General features: G+C 46.6%; 1 protein-coding gene across 14 annotated transcripts in view; it reads left to right on the top strand.

The window, feature by feature from the left end:
* Positions 1–17,322, top strand: part of RAPGEF1 (Rap guanine nucleotide exchange factor 1) — a 140,172-nt gene that overhangs the window by 33,289 nt on the left and 89,561 nt on the right. The window contains exon 1 of one of the 14 annotated variants that reach the window (XM_089913906.1): positions 7,470–11,196. The exons of 12 other annotated variants lie outside the window; for them this stretch is intronic. The gene's annotated coding sequence lies outside the window, so the exon portion shown is untranslated. One more of the 14 variants, XM_089913908.1, reaches the window with a different exon arrangement.

Here is a 17,322-nt window from a genome sequence, read left to right as displayed (position 1 = left end):
GCATATTGCATATATAATGATTATATATTTTATATTTATATTATATATTTACATGTTATAGAATATAACATGTTCAATATGTTGTGTTACAGTACATTATATATTGTGTCTACCATACATAAAGTATGCAATGTGATACAATAACAGATGTAATAATATTACAATAATAATATGTTGGGTATAATATTAAAAGAATGCTGATAGCTTCCTATATGCCAGGCGTGGTACTAAAAGGTCTGTATACATCATGGGCTTCCATTAATCATTTTTTTTGTTAAGTGAAAGATCAAATGTAGGAAATGGAAACCATAAGTGTGAAGGAATTTTTCTCATGAGAAAGGTAGGGTGTTGTGTTGGGTGTGGTAAGAAAAGGGAAGGAAACTTCGCTTTGTCATCGGATATTTCCAAATTTAGAACAATATCTATCCCTAACCATTGGTTTTAGGATATGCGTTACCCTGGGAACATGCGTAGGATACATTTCCGTATTTGGCTGTTTCTTTTCCAGCTGTATAGAGGGCGTCACCGCTGTGGAAGATAATAGCAGCGGCCACTGGCCACTTTATATCTAATTACCTTTTGGCAGTTGCGTATAGGGCACTTGGTTTTGGAAGTCACTTCATGCTGAAATACCCAGATGATTATTTCTGGGGATTTTGTGGTCTGCAGCTGAGGAATTGGCCCCAGGATGGCACATCTGTGTCAGGGGTGGGTACACTTCTTAAAGAGCCAGATAGTGAATATTGTAGGCTTTGGCAGGGCCAGGAGGCACAATCTCTTGATTCCTATTAGGTAGGAACTTATATTACCAGCTAAAATGAAACCATTTACAAATGGGAAAACCATTCTGCACTTGCAGGCTATAAACAAGGAATCTGCACAAACAACCAGGAGGCTGGCGGGATTTAGGCTGCAGGCACGAGTTTGCCAACCCCTGACCTATGGGGTCTTTTTGGTTTGGTGCTCTCTGCCATCGTTACTTGGGAACTCAGAAGCAGGTCACTCATCAGTTACCAAAAACATTCACATTTTCAAGCCAGAAAAAGGACTTAAATACCACCCTCCAGGTGACTCATTTTAAAAATTGGGATTACTTAAACTGAGCCTTCTGGTTTGTAGTCTGTCACACACCATTCAGGTCTTTATCTGTAAAAACACTTCTCGTCACTACAGTGATAAGAAAGGAGATCATGGAAGGTTTGAAGAACCCGGTGCTTTGCATATAGAGCCTTAAATAGCCTTCCTTTACCACTGAAGGGGGCACTATCCTAAAAACATCCCAAGCTTCTATACTTTCATTCATTCATTGATTGGTGGATTTTCATTCGTTCAACAACATTCATTGAATGGGTCCTATGTCAGGCACTATTCTACGCACAGGGGGTACCTAATGAAAAATTAAGACCTCATTGCCCTCTGAAGTGTATAGTTTCATATAGACAGTAAAATATATAGTCTGTTCTGTTAGATGACAGGCATCATAGAAAGAGGGCAGGGGAGGGGATAGGAAGCCCAGGACTAGGAGAGGGATTGTTAGTTTTACAGAGGCAGGAAAGGGAGAGTGCTCAGCTGTGAGGAATCGGGGCGGAAGTGCTGAGCCTTCCGGACAAGCGCACTCCAGGAGAAAGGGGAGCTGGTGCAGGGCACCTGAGCCGACAGGAGGACGTGAGGTCAGCATGGCTGGAGCAGAGGGACTCGGGAGAGACCGGTAACACGCGAGGCCAGGGAGAAGCGAATCACGTAGGGCCTTGTAGGTGATGGTAAGGAATTTGAAGGGAGAGCCAGTGGGATTTGCTAAGGGGTAAAGTATCGGGTGTGAGAGAAAAAGAGGTGTTTTGGCCTGAGCATTTTGTCTGTTAAAAACAGAAGAGTGCCGGAGGAGCAGATGGGGGCGAGGGGGGAGATCGGGAGTTGTGTTTGGCACAGGTTGAGTTTGAGACGCCTATTAGAGATCTAAAAGGAGGTGGCGTTAGGCAGGTGAGTGTCCGAATCTGGATTTCAGAGAAAACCTAGGCCTTTCTGAGTTTTTGACTTTTGAGGCTGGATGAGATTACCAAGGAAGTGAGTTAGAGAAGAGAAGAGGCCGAGGACTGACCCCAGGGCACTCCAGCATCGGGAGGTTGAGGTGACGAGAAAGGCCCTCTGGTGAGGTAGGAGGAAACTCGGAGACTGGCGCCCCAGGAGCAGAAGGTGTTAGAGCAGAGGGACCAGTGGTGACAGATGATGCTGATTTGAGCCAAAGCACGTAAGGACTGAGACTTGACCATGGGATTTAGTAACATGGTGTTCACTGGGGGCCTTGGCGAGACGTTTCAGTGCAGAGTTGGAGGTGAAAGAGGATGTGAAAGCGAAAGGGCAGAGGGGAATTAGACGCAGTGAGCATGCGCGGTTCTTTGAGGAGTTTTGCTGCGAGACAGAGCAAAGACAAGGTGGTAGTTATTGAGGGTAGTGGGGTCAAGGGAGAGCTTTTTTTAAGGGGAGAAGTAATGGCGTGATTGAATGCATATGTGAATGATCCAGTAGAGAAGGAGGAATTGAGGACTGGGGGCATTACTGGCGAAGAGAAGCTCTAATAGCTTCGTATTGTGAGTACTGCTGTAGCAGTCAGTCAGTGCTAACACATCACCCCAGTATTTAGTGACCTAACAACGGTTAATTTAGTTCACGCTTTGCAAGTGCCAGTTCAGGCTGGGGTCCTGGTCTCAGCTGGGGTCCCGGTCTCAGCTGGGGTCCCTCCTGTGTCTGCCGTCAGCTGCCAGGAAGGCTCATCTCTGCCTCTGGCAGGCAGCCGGGATCACTCACCTGGCAGCTGTCGGCTTCCTAGAGAGCGAGGCGCACACGGCCTCCCGAGGCCCAGGGTCGGAACTGGCACAGTGTTGCCTCCACTTCATTTCGTTGGTAAAAGCATGTCCCAACCAGATTCAAGACGGGAGAGAGACCCCATCTCTTGATGGAAGGTCCCTGAAGTCAAGGGTCGGGGTGGTTATACTGTGGCCATTTCTGCAGACGGGCAGCCATAGCTGTCTGTGAGCCGAGTGTATTGCGTTTGAGCCTCACAGAAGTTTTGTGTGGTAGGTAGTGTTTTATCTTCATTTCACAGACGGGGAAACGGGGTCAGTGAGGGTCTGGTATCTTGCTCAATGTCACACAGCTAGTCAGTGGCAGAGTTGGGACCCAAACCTTGGTCTCTCTGGTGTCAGAATCCCTTGCACTCTGTTCTACGTTCCTGAGAGTGTGGGTTTACAAGCAGACCAGAGTGTTGCTTCCTCTCTTTTCTTGTTAGGCAAGGGAATAATATTTTTGAAGATGACTTATCTCATAATTGGAATGGACTGAGGGAGGCGATTATCTTGTGATTTGCATGTTTACTGTGGGGATTGGACAGCTGTATTTATTAGAATCCCAGTGAGGTCACAGTTGTGTATGTAATTAGGGCCTTTATTGACGCAAATTCATGTCTCCACTGTCAGCTGGACCCTCAGTGCCCTCTGACAGTCTTTGTGCGTGTCCTTGGTCAGGTGACTGTCCTGTTCCTTGTAGCAGCCTGTGCAGGTAGTCACCACTGTCTGCAAGACCCGATTCGAACCCCCTTTGCCTCCAGGCCTTCTGACTTTCTATGTCTGCCGTTATCGCTGCCTCTCTCTTTCTGTCCCTGACACAGACACCCTGCCTCTGCTCAGGTCCTCCTCCTTCCAGAACCTGTTGTGATCAACATCTGTCTCCTGAAGCAGCTGGACTTCAAGCTTTCCAAGAGCAGAGTCCAAAAGGTGGAAAAATTAGCCTTAGCGTCAGGGAACTTTGGCCCTTCCACTGGTTGTATAGCCTCGGGCAGTCGTTTCTCCTGACGTTCATGAATCTGAGTGGACGAGCTGAGCCATCTTCAGGACCACTCAGGGAGAGTGAGGTCTGCTTATGTTCACATAGAAAGCCCTTGGCCAAAAGCTCCCTTCTCTCTGCAGTGGCTACCAGTGTGTCCCGAGTCCCGTGTGTATCTGACAGCCCTTCTGTTTGCTGCAGGAGCAGCAGCATTCTCTGCCCTGTCATCATTCCAGTGTCAAAACTTTGTTGGCCCCAGGGCTCGAGCAGCTGCCCTCCACTTAGCTCATTAGGGAAGCAGCTGGAGAGATGGCTGGGCTGGGTGCTGATTCCACAGTCTCAGAAAAGATACTTGGCTGGAAAGCAAAGACCATGGTGAAAATATTTTTTAAAGCTCTCTTTGGATAAAGGGAGCAATAAATGAGTAAGTAGGTTAAATCTAGCATTTCAGGTCTCTATAACCTCGCTTATAGGGAGCCCAGGAGCTTTGCCCTTCTCTGAAGTCCTTGGGTTGGGATTCCAGCAAGCTGGGCGGGAGGGAGAGCTTCCCTGGAGGAGAAGCCTGGGGCCAGTGAGGAGGGCTCCGTGTGTTGGCTGTGCTCTCAGCAGGCTGCAGCTGAGGCATGAAGATTCAGGATGAAGTTGGTCTTTATACTTACATACTTTGCTGTAAGAGTAAATCGTCCTGCTGCTTATTTATCATGTAACCTTGGGGAAATTACATAATTTCTGTCAGCTTTCACTTGCTCATCTGTAAAAATGGAGGCAGCTAATAACCCCTACCTCATAGGGCGTGAGGATGCACAAATGGGGGAGTATTTGGCAGGGAGTTAGCTATGATTGTAACTACTATGTAAAATTCACCTTTGGTCTTATGTTATAAATCACTGACTAAAGAGTTTTCATACTTTCATGGTTACTCTATACTTTCAAGATGTGTCCTTATAGTATTTCTTCTTTAATCATTCATTCACTGAGTTTATATTTATCAACCGTCTACTTATGGGCAAGGTATGGTTGATTGTTTTCTTTCTGCTCAGGTTATGATGAGCTGTTCATTTCTTAGTGGTTGACATTATAGTGACATTCAGAGCTGCAATTTGCAGAGTACCTACTTCAGTAGAGTTGCTTACCTAAGAGTTAGCTTCTAAAGTCAGGGCATAAGGGAAACATTGCCTATAGTCAAAATAACCCTTGAAAGCCCTTAAGTCATCTATAATAAACAGTCTACATTGGGGGAGGGTCATCAAACTTTTTCTGTAAAGAGCCATATAGTAAATAATTTGGGCTTTGCAGGCCATGTATGGTCTCTGTCACATATTCTTCATTTTCTCTTTTACAGCCCTTTAAAATGTAAAAAACCATCTTAGCTCTGGGCCCTTGAAAAACAGGCCTTGGTCTGCATGAATAACCTGTGGTTAGCAGCCTCCAAGATGGCCCCAGAGGCCCCCCCCCGCACCCCCCCCGCACCCCGCCCCGTAGTCACAAGCCCAGGTGCAGCCCCTCCCCTTTTGTATCAGGGTTGGTCACATGACCAGTAGAAGAATGTGGCAGAAGCGATGGGTGAGTTGTCACTTCTGACTGTGGGTGGGTTCTGCCTTCCTGCTTCTCTCTTGGATCTGCTGCTCTGGGGAGACCAGCTGCCCTGTTGTGAGGAGAGGCTCACAAGGTGTGGACCTGAGGCCTGCTGCTGACAGCATGGGGAATGAGCTTGGAAATGGCTCCTCCAGCCCTGGTCAAGCCTCAGATGATGCCGCCCTGGCCACACCTGAGACCCTGAGCCAGAACCACCTGGCTTATTTAAATCCTTCTGTCTTTAGGTAATTGTAAAATCCTCAGCAGCGCAAGGGGGAACAGTGAGAAATTCTAAAAAATGCCTGCTTGCCTGCAGAGTTTAATCCATTCATTTTTAATATTAAGTGTTTTTTTTACCAATTATCCATGTCAACAAATCTGTTTATGGCTAGGATAGTTAAGTTACCTGAGAGTATGATGAAGCTCCTCTGGTGGGCCAGACATTGAAGTGCACCACTTCATCCCCACAACAACTCTTGCTAAGGTCAGTGTTGGGAGCTCAACGTCTACTCTGATCTGACCCCTTCTAGGCTTTCTCTGACATTCACGATGGCACTCTGCTATAACACAGCAGTGCTCTTGTGATCTGTGGAGAGCTTGTGCTCCCACAACGAATAGCTCCAGATGGCTTTGCTCTTTTTCAGTTTTGCCCAGAGGACCTTCTGTACTAATGGCTCTTCCACAGGCAGCTGGCCATTGACCTGTGTCATGTGGCCTGCCTTAGAAAGATGAGCCAGGCCAATTGGTTCTGGCTCAGGAACTTGAACCAGGACTCAGAGAGACAGTCTAATCGCTGGTGGGCACTGGAGCTAAAGAGTCTTAAAGAACTGCAAGTTAAATAGGGCGGACAGGGGTGGCCTCGTTGGGAAGGCGAGATTTGCGTCAAGACTTGGAGGAAGGGAGTTGGCCCAGCAGGTATCTGAGGGACAGACATTCCAGGAGGTGGAATGTCAGGTAGGTGTGTTCAAGGACTAGTGAGGAGGCTGGGGTGACTGGAACAGAGAGAGAAGATCCTATCAGGCCTTGAGAGTCATTATAAGGACTTTGACTTTTATCATGAGAGAAATGGGCAGGTGTTGCAGAGTTTTGAGCCGAGTTTTGAGCCGAGTGAAACCATCTGACTTAAGTTTTCCTAGGATCACTCTATTGTGTGTATAGGGGAATAAAGGGGTGCTGGAGCACAGGTGGGGAGCCCTGCTAGAAGCTGCTGTAGTGATCCAGGGAGGCGCAGTGCAAATGATGGAAAGTGGTTGGATCTGAAGGATTTTGAAGATTAGGGCCAACAGGGTTTCCCGACTGCTTGGATAAGGATCGTAGGAGAAAAAGAGGAGTCAAGCATGACTTCAAGGCTTCTGGCCTGAGCATCTAACTTTAAGAATGGAGTTGCCGTCCACTCAGATGGGGAAGGCTGTGGCAGTGATCAGGAGTTCAGTTAGACGTGCCTTCTAGATCTCCAAATGGAAGTACTGAGTGGACAGTTAAATATATGCCTTGAAAGGAGAAAGATCTAGATTAGAGGTATAAACTTGGGAGTCTTGGTATAAAGATTGTATTTAAAGTCGCAAGAGTGGACGAGCTCCCTAAGGGAGTGAGCCTGGATGAGGCATGCAGCTGGCGCAGAGGCACCGAAGCAGGGAGAGATGGGGGATGCTGGTTCTGAGCCGCCTTCTTGGTTCTTACCCTTCCTGACGGTTGGATGTTGAGCTTCCCTTGGGTTCCCAGGAGTCTCCTTACACTCATACTTACCTTAAGCCTTCCTTTTTATTTGAACATGATTCATGAGGCTTCTGTCCCTTGCTACCAAAGAGCCATGACTGAAATGGTGGTATCAGCCCCCTTTACAGGAAGGAAACAGATTCAGAAGTTAAACTTACTCAAGGTTTTACCCAGTGGCCTAACTGGGATTGGTGTCTACATCCCTCTGGCTCCAGTATGTGCAAAGTGTGTGGGATCCCATTGTCGTTCCCTGGCTGTGGATGGCTGTTGGGCTGTAGGCAGTGATTAGTGTAATTTGAATGGTTTAAATTGTCTCATGCAAATTAAGAGGCGGGGCAAGTCCACCCCCACCCCCCCAGCCCCTGTGCTGAGACTGTCATTGGCTTGAGTTTTAAATCTCAGGGGTCCCAGTGCAGTGAAAGGAATCGAAGCGTGGGTGGGGAGTTCGTCGATTAATTTATTTCTTCATTTTCTATCAACAAATATTTGAGCACCTGCTATGTGAGATACTGTTAGGCACAAACCTTTCCAAACCTGAATTTTTCATCTGAACCACAGAACACAGAATTATTTGAGTGACTGTTTTCTCAGATATTCCAGGGTGGTACACAGCTAGAGTCATTCTAGATGAATAGGAGAATTCAGTTCATCCAACATGCCTTAGGGTCTTAGACTTCATTCTCTCCTCTCAGTTGAGAAAGGCAGAAACCAGAATAGTCCCCAGGTAGATACTAATTACAGACTGACAGATACTATGAAAGAGCAGAGCTGAAGTCGGAAGGGGTAAGTCAGAGTTAACCAGCTGAAATGAGGTGGGCCTTTGGGCGGGGGTGAGCGGGGACACACCACTGTCTGATGAGGAAACACCGTGTAAAGGCCCCGAGGACAAGGTCTGGGGGTGGTGAGAGGACCACTCAGTGGTGGATGACATGTACCTATCCAGTCAAAGCCTTGAGTGTAAGAGCACTGGCAAGCTGAAGAGACACTTGGTGTTTTAAGTGGTATGTGTGTGTATTTGCAAAAGAGATTGAGAGAGATGAGATTTGTGCTTTGAAGATTACCCTGACTTCAGTGGGAGAATGTACTGGAAAGGGCAAGAATGGACTCGGAGGCTGAGTTAGTCATCCCTGCGGGTGATGGCTGCATGGATGAGGGTGGTGGCAGTGGGACAGATACGCTGATAATTTGGAAGGTGAAATGGACAGGACTTGGCAATGCAAGGGATTTGGGGATAACAGGGTTGAAGCAGGTCAAAGATGACAACCGGGTTTTTGGCTTAATGTTCACGAGTGGTCACCATCCACTGAAATAAGAAGTACAGGAGGAAACCCATTGCTGTTTATTTGGTTTACATATAAACAGTGAATTGTGGTTCTTTTAGGGCTTTTTCTGTTTTTATTAACCACAGGAGTTAAAACCATTGGTTGCAGGTGTTTGCAAACTCGGAATAATTGACTGAGTTCTCCCTGAAATTCCTTTATTTATTTTATTTTATTTTATTATTTTTTGGCTGTGTTGGGTCTTCATTGCTGTGCACAGGCTTTCTCTAGTTGCAGTGAGTGGGGGCTACTCTTCGTTGTGGTGCGCGGGCTTCTCATTGCGGTGGCTTCTCTTGTTGCGGAGCACAGGCTCTAGGCGCACAGGCTTCAGTAGTTGTGGCTCGCGAGCTCAGTAGTTGTGGTGTGCGGGCTCAGTAGTTGTGGTGTGTGGGCTTAGTTGCTCCATGGCATGTGGGATCTTCCCAGACCAGGGCTCGAACCCATGTCCCCTGAATTGGCAGGTGGATTCTTAACCACTGCGCCACCAGGGAAGTCCCCTGAAGTTCTTAACTTATGGGATTTGGGAGCTTTCAAAGGGAGTGACTTAGAGGGACAGTGTCCCAAGTCCATCTTGAAAGGTCTTCCTTTTGCCTGGCATGGCATCTCTAGTGCCATCTCCTCAAGGTAACTCTGCCTGGGGAGATAACCGCACACGTCCTGACCTTCAAAAGGGAGAAGAGACCTGGCTGTGGCTCATTTTTATTTCTTTTCATGGGCAGTTGGGCTCCTAATGAGAATGTTTTCCATTAGGAGGTCCCAGGAAACCTCCATGCACGAGTGACTCCCATGATTATTGGGAGAACTGCTGTGTCGGGTGTGCTCTTGTGGGTAGCTAACACTCGTACAAGCAGCCAGAAGGGTGTTGTCGTCCAGCGGTTGGGACCTGTGATGATGGAGTATCAAGATGGACAAGTTAATTTTCTATTTATATGAAAACTCACTTCTTTTAAGGCTTAGGGGTGTAGAGTCCTGGGCTGGATGGCCTGGAGGGAGAGAAGACAGGGTCTCCTACTTGGCATTAAGTATTTGCCAACTACATTTAAGCTTGTTATCCTGGGCACCAACCCAGGGGCTGGGCAAGCTCTGAGTTCTAAATAGGAAGGCGGTTGTGCAAATGGCTGAAGTCCTTCTACGTGTCTCCTTTCCTTCTTCCAATTAAGAAAAATCTGAGGACCGCCTCACTCTTGAGACATTTTAAAAAATGAATTCTAAAGGGAACATACTCAGTTGAGAACAGGCTTGTGGGGAGGGGTGAATAGAATTCCCTCTGTAAGTTACTCAATTGGCCACTCAAAAATAATTGGTTATTAATTGAATCCTTTGTTCGGGCTTGCCTTCTCCAATTTTCCAGTATTGGTAAGAAGCCAGCGGCTAGCAATTTGCTTTAACATAACTGATACTGTTGGTAATTTTATTTTTGTATGATTTTGAACCTCAGCAGTTGAAATGTTCAGTTTATTTTATATCTTCCTTTTCACCCCCATTCATACTCCATTCATACCCCATTCATAGTTGGACTAAATAATTATAGTACAACTATGTAATTACATTCAAGTGCTGTGAATGAAAAGTATCTGGGGCTGAGGAGGCATGTAACGGGTCCTAATCTTTTACTTCATTCAGCGTTTGTTAATGAGGACTTTGCACGTGTCCAGCACTGTGCAGGGCCCTGGGAATACAGTCACGAGCAGGCGAGACACAGCCATGCCTCTCACGGCCTAGTGAAAGAGAGGGGCAGTCAACGTACCCAGCAGTACAGAGCAGTGAGCTTCATGCAGGGCCTCTAACTGAGTCACCTGGTCTAGGAGGTCAAGGAAGGTCAGTGAGAAACAACAATTATTTAAACAGGAGCCGAGCGTATTGTATGTAGGTAGTCTGGGTGGTGACTTTACTTGGATTTCAGGGCTGATTTGACAGCTCTGTGTGTCGATGCTCAGTTATATAGTGGAGTTGCATTTTATACAGAGGAGTTGGGTTTGAATAAAAGTACATAAAACAACAGTTACATATAGCCAAATTACCCTTGAGAATCCCTGTTGGAGACCAACAAAATGAGCTGTCCTTTCGGCATTGATACAGAATGCTGTTTCTTTAGACCAGGGGTGTGCAAACCACCACCGCTGGGGCCAGATCCACCTGGCTGCCTGTTTCTGTAAATAGTTTTATTGGAACACAGCCACACCCATTCATTTACACATCACCTGTGCTGCTTTCCTATTGAAATGGCAGAGTCAAGTAGCTTGACAGACTGTATGCCCCACAAAACCAAAAATATTTACTCTACTGCCCTTTAAAGAAGAACTTTGCTGACCCCTGCTTAGAGCAAATGTAGGAATTAGTTTTATATTTGGGCACCACATGGTAAAAAGAAAATTGTTATCTTTAAATACCAGAATCCTGTTAGTGAGGTGAGATGGTCACACCACAGAAGGCATGAAGGAACTGAGGAAACAGTCATTTCACCTCTCCTATCCTACTTTCACCTGGAGTCATGTACTCATTAACAGAAATGGAGAGTGATTTGCCTAAAATGCGTATCCTTCTCCTTTTCCCTTCCTCCCTCCCTCTTTCTGTCTGGTTTTCAAGTGTACATAATTGAATTCATCTGAGGTTAATGGAGTCCATCATATTCTCTTTGTGCTTCAGTTGTGCGGGCTGAGGAGAAAAGAACAGGTAGACTTCATATGTAGATGGTGCGTTTCTACGACCTGAAAAGCTAAATGATGTCAGAGCTAAAATGATGTCATCCTGATTTCACTGGAGAAAAGTGGTAAGAATGAGTCATCATTTTGACATAGTTAAGCATCTTGAACCCAAAGCACTATCCTGCAGCTTTCCACACTGTGTCTACACTGTAACTGGTGATGCAGTCTCAAGGAACCATTGTCCATGGGTTTAACCAATATTGTTAAATGTTTTTAATTATAAATTTAATTTGATTTTATAATTGTATGGGAGCTGTAAGCATGTGGCAGACAAACTTTCAGGTGGCCCTCGTGATTGTTACCTCCTGGTGTTCACACCTTTGTGTAATCCCGAAGTGTGGACGGACCTGTGACTCACTTCTGACCGCGAAAATATGGCAGAGGTGATGGGATGTCTCTTCCTGATTATGTTTTGTTATAGCAGACCGTCTTTCTAGCAGACCCACTAGAGGCATCCTCCCTTGCAAGCTTTAGAGAAGTCAGTGGCGATGTGTGTCAAGGAGCTGAGGCTGGCCTCCAGCCTACCATCAGTAAGAAGCTGGGGCCCTTAATCTGATGGCTGCAAGGAAATTAAGTCTGCTAGCTGGGCTGCCTGAGGGAGCTTGGACACAGAGCCTTCCCGGGTCAGGCCTCTGGATGAGGCCTCAGCCTGCCGACACCTTGACCACAGCCTTGGCAGAGGGTGCGTCTGAGCCGTGCCTGGGCCCTGCCCAGCAGAGACCTCGTAACAATAACACGCGCATGTTTTTCGTTACACGGCGCTGGAGAACTACGACAAAACACGAGCAGTTTAGAGCAGCGTTTACTGGTTCATACTTAACATTGTAAGAATCCAGGCTAACCCTGGGAATCTGCAGTAGGTTTTTTCCTCCTTAGAGCTTGTCCTTAAATTATTGGGCCACTTGACAAAATTGCAATATGAATGGTGGCTTAGATAACAGTATTGTATCGGTGTTAAATTTTATGAAGCTGAATACTGCACTGCAGTGATGTAGAGTATCCCTATTCTTAGGAACTACTCAATGAAGTATTTTAGGGAGCCCACTTACTCTCATATGGTTCAGAAAAATTTGCATGTGTGTCAAATAAATCAATGTGTTTGTGTAGTATTTCTCCCCTGCTTTTTAAATGTGAAGTCAGAGAAGGTCTAGAAGGTCTTCCCTCTTAGGGTAGAGCATTTTACCTTTTGCTTTTGCTTTTGCATTTCCTGTATGTAATACCTCCTGAAGCAAAATGGACTGCCAAGAATGTCACTTGGTGTTTGTTATTGTTTTGCCTAAGCAAAAAGAGGCTAGCAGTTGTAGGACCCCTATCTGATGTGGTTACTTGTGTAAAAAAGCTTAATTCTCAGGTAAGTACCTATTCTGTCATTTATTACTCACAGTAGCCCTTTGTAGTGGGTGCTATTGTTTGTCTCCATTTTGCTAATGAGGATGTTAAATTAATGTTCGAGTTTTCGGAGCTAGTTAGTGGTGGAGCCAGGCTTGACCGCAGCCCTCTCCCTGCCTGGTTAGCACAGAACCTCAGCCCAGGAGTGCTGTTCTGCTCTTGCCCTTGTAAACTGGCCCTGGGAAGAGGTGGACCCCTCACATGGTGCTGAGTCTGCAGCAGTTCACCTCCAACAGCACGTCTGATCGCAGCCTGGTGAGCTTTCATTCTTTAGTCCCTTTCTTTCTTTCTTTCTTTCTTTTATTTTATTTATTATTTTTGGCTGCGTTGGGTCTTCGTTGCTGCGCACGAGCTTTCTCTAGTTGCAGCGAGCGGGGGCTACTCTTCGTTGACGTGCGCGGGCTTCTCATTGCGGTGGCTTCTCTTGTGGAACATGGGCTCTAGGCATGTGGGCTTCAGCGGTTGTGGCTCGCGGGCTCTACAGCGCAGGCTCAGTAGCTGTGGCGCACGGGCTTGGTTGCTCTGCGGCATGTGGGATCTTCCCGGACCAGGGCTCGAACCCGTGTCCCCTGCATCGGCAGGCGGATTCTTAACTACTGTGCCACCGGGGAAGCCCTAGTGCCTTTCTCATCTCACCTGGCAAATCCAGAAGCGGCTCCTGTGGTCATTTTTACGGCCCTGACAAGGTATTTCTGGCAAGGAACTAATGAGAGATGCCCTGCTCATGATGTTGCCGTGGTCATGGTGGAGGAGATGGACACCTCACACTGGCTAGCCCAGTGTTCTTCGGCCAGGGGACACGTGGAGGATGGGCCTGTCCTCGTGCGTGTCCTCCCCAGAGTCAGTCTCAGCTTCCCAGGTGTTGGCACCTGGAGACTTCATAGTCCATCTTGCACACAGCTGCCTGGGTGCCCCCTTTTTGTCAGTGAGGAGGTTTTGGCCTGAATTCTTCCCTTGAGTTTCAGTGGGGCCCCTACTTCCCACACTCGGGGGCCGTGTTGGTGATGGCCTTCTTGTTCACCCCTTAACCTCAGTGCCGCTTCTTCGGGCTGAAGGATTCCTGACTTCTTGATCTGTCTTATGCTGCTGTCCTCTTTGTCATTCTCCTGCCCTTCTAGACCTTATCCACTTTACTCACAAAAAGCTGGGGGAAATGGTAAAAGCACACCTTCAGCCTCCCTGTGTAATCTTGGCTGCCTGTCTGAATGCGGGGCTCTTTGAAGAGAGATTCTCTGAGGAGGAAGTGGGCTGCTGGTTCTCCTCCCCCTGGTGGGGGCCGGCTCGCAGGTGCACCATTTGTTTGGTTTTTCTTTTGCACCCAAAGTCCCCGGTAGTGCCAGGAGTGCTTGATAGTCCTGTGGGTGCGGACGTGGGCCAGGTCATCAGTACTTTAACTGCACCGAGTTTAGGCCTCCGACTGACATCTCATTTCTGCCAAAAATAGGTGGGGAGAGACCACATTTCCATTAAGTTCTTCAAGGGTTATTTCTATATTAAGCCAGAGCTCCTGGAAACAACACACCAGGCTATATTATTAGCTTACATTCCTGAGAAATGGCTTCCCTGATAAAGTTATTGGGTTATTGATTCTTTAATAGATAGCAGATATTAACTGGTTACATGAAGAACATTGTAGATCGTGTAAAGCCAAGACGGAAGGCTCAATTCACAGTGTTCCTTCACATCCTACTTGAAATTTCTTTCTAGAATGTTGTATCTGGAAAAGTTTCCCTCTTCTGTTGAGTTAGTTTCCCTCTTCTGTTGAGTTCATGTATTTTCTTTGGATGGTCCAAAATTAACCTATCTTTTTGCCCTTTTACCTTTGCTACTAGGAAATTTAAGAACTGAATGATCATGGCTCAGTCACAGTAAATATTGTGTTCCAAGCTTTTGGTTATGTTCTATTTTAAACTGTCTTATTAGGTATGTGTTTAGTGTCACCTAAATAAATACCTACGTAGGGGAAGAGCTGCTTTGTTCCTGCTTCTGAGTAGAAGCAGCTGTGAGGGTGTTACATTAATTATTAGGTACGTGTTTTAACTAATGTAGACAAGAGCTTGTTGACCTGTGCTCTGGGTGAGATCTCTGATTTCTGCTTCTGCTCTAGAGGTCAAATCCCATGATGTAATTTTGCTTGAGGAGAATTCCATTCTGACGTGGAGTGTATCTGTGGGCTTGGTGCAGACCAAGGCTCTCTTCTGCAGCCAGTGTTGAAGACAAGGTCTGCAGCAGCCGGGCTGTTTGTTTGCCTTCTGGCCACGTTTCAATCACCCTCCCTGGTCACTTGGACCAAGGGGGGAGGAGGAAAAGCTCTTGGCTCAAGCTTTTAGCAGGACCCTTAGGCGTAAGGGAGGAAGCTAATTTTAGTTGTTTTTAATGTTATGGTAGTTGGGTTGCGTCTTACCTCTTAGAGTAGAGCATTTTAGCTTTTGTTTTTGCTTTTGCATTTCCTGTGTATACCTCCTGAAGCAAAATGGACTGCTAAAAATGTCACTTGGTGTTTATTTTGTGCCTAGAATAACAGTCAAGACTTGTAAACACTGTGAGTCACTAAAATAGTTTTAGGAGGAAAGAAATGTTATCTGTGTTACTCTTTTCTATATAGAAATTTTCCAGTAGATTTTTCTTTGCTTATTTTAATTGCATAATCTAGTTCTTTCATCAGTAGCCATACAGTAACATTTTATTTGCTGGCACCTTGCATCTCTGCTTGTATGCAAAACACCTTATTTTTAAAAGTGAAGTAAGTTTTGGAGGAAGGTTGTGGGTAAAGGGGAAAGTTGCTGGAAAACGGGGTCGTGCTGCTGATCCAACAACCAGGAACAAGCCACGTGCACATCCGTTGTCATCAGAGTGTGCTCACCCGCCTGCTTTCCACAAAGCGCACTTGGCCTTGTTCACCAGGTGTCCCCTAGCACACAGTAGAGGCTTCGTAAGTATTTGTTGGGTAAATGAAGTCAGTAGCACGGCAGGCAGGGAGAGGGTAAAGAATAGTGGACTTATAAAACAATGAAGAAAGAAGGGAAATCAGCTAGGCCAGTGGTTCTCAAACTTGGTGTGTAACAGGATCACTTGAAAGGAAGGCTAGTTAAAGCAGAGCGCTGGGCCCCAGCCCCAGAGTCTCCCATCCAGTTAGGCGTGGCGCGGGGCCCAAGAGATGGCACTTCAGACCAGTCCCTCCTGGGCGAGGCTGCCGCTGCTGCTGGTGGTTCAGGGCCGCACTCTGAGAGCCAGTGATCTATGCTTATTGCCCTTGTTTTCTAGATGAGACGACAGGCTTGGAGAAGTTGCGCCGGGCCTAACTGACGAAACTCATTAGTGGCAGAACTGACACTAAATGCCGGACCTTTCCTCCCGCTTTCTGGAAAGAGAAATGTACGGGAAGTCCCCTGTATACGAATGAGTTCCGTTCCGAGAGCGCGTTCATAAGTCCAGTTTGTTCGTAAGTCCAGCGAAGTTAGCCTAGGTACCCAACTAACACAATCGGCCATATAATACTGTGATAGGTTTATAATACTGTTCACACAAATAATACATAACAAACAAACACAAAAAATAAAGAAAACATTTTTCATCTTACAGTCCCTTGAAAAGTCCAGTACTACAGTACAATAGCTGGCATACAGGGCCTGGCACTGAGTGAACAGGCAAGAAGAGTTACTGACTGGAGGAGGGAGAGGAGATGGGAGATGGTAGCGTACTGCTGTACTCTATATAGTACAGTAAAGTACACAAAAGCACAGCCACTTGTAGAGGATGCACGCACGTGTCGGTGTATACGCCAGATACGTGAACTAACTTACATGATTGGACATGCGAACGCACATTCGCTTCTTTGAAGGTTCGTATGTAAGGGACTTACTGTATTCTGATGTCTCTAAATTGGCAAACTTCTATGGTGACCACATTCCCCAGTTTCTCTCTTGGGAAGAAAGACAACTTGGGACAGAATAAGAGGATAAGAGGTATTGTTCCATATATTGGTTAGTTACTCCCGCAAAAGTGCCCTATAGCAGCTGCCCATTTGTGACCGGATGGTATCCGCCACCCAGCAAAGGGAGTGGTTTGTTTGGGAGCTGAGTAGTGTCCTCACATTGTTGCCACTTCCTCCCTCATGTCTCTTGACTGTCTGGGAGATGTTAGCACCGCCCTCGTGCTTGGTCAGCTGTGGATGGGACGCTGCCTTGAGGGAAAGTCAGCCACCTGCACAGGTGATTTCCACGCTGTGCTGTTGGTACTGAAGGTGGAGTGGAGGAGCACCCTTTTTTTTCTTTTTGGTAATTTATTTTTTTTGAAGTACAGTTGATTTACAAAGTTGTGTTAATTTCTGCTGTACAGCATACTGATTCAGTTATACATATTTCTCTTTTTTAAAGATTTTATTTATTTATTTTTTAATTTTGGCTGCGTCGGGTCTTAGTTGCAGCATGCAGGATCTTTCGTTGTGGTGTGTGGTGCGTGGTGCGTGGTGTTGTGGCGTGCGGGTTTTCTCTTCTCTAGTTGTGGCGCGCAGGCTCCAGGGCACACGGGCTCTGTAGTTGTGGTGCGGGGGTTCCAGAGCGCGTGGGCTCTAGTTTGCGGCCCGCAGGCTCTCTTGTTGAGGCGCGCGAGCTCAGTAGTTGTGGCGCACGGGCTTACTTGTCCCACGGCATGCGGGATCTTAGTTCCCTGACCAGGGATTGAACCCGCATCCCCTGCATTGCAAGGCAGATTCTTTACCACTGGACCACCAGGGAAGTCCCCCATATTTCTTTTGATATACATTCTTTTTCATCTTCTTTTCCATTATGGTTTATCACAGG

This window comes from Delphinapterus leucas, chromosome 6 (genome assembly GCF_059928025.1).
Source record: "Delphinapterus leucas isolate spDelLeu-1000000601 "Yukka" chromosome 6, BTC_Dleu_Yukka2, whole genome shotgun sequence".
In the NCBI taxonomy this organism is placed as follows: domain Eukaryota; kingdom Metazoa; phylum Chordata; class Mammalia; order Artiodactyla; family Monodontidae; genus Delphinapterus; species Delphinapterus leucas.
Note: the sequence above shows the minus strand (reverse complement) of the source record. Positions and strands in the feature narration are given on the sequence as shown.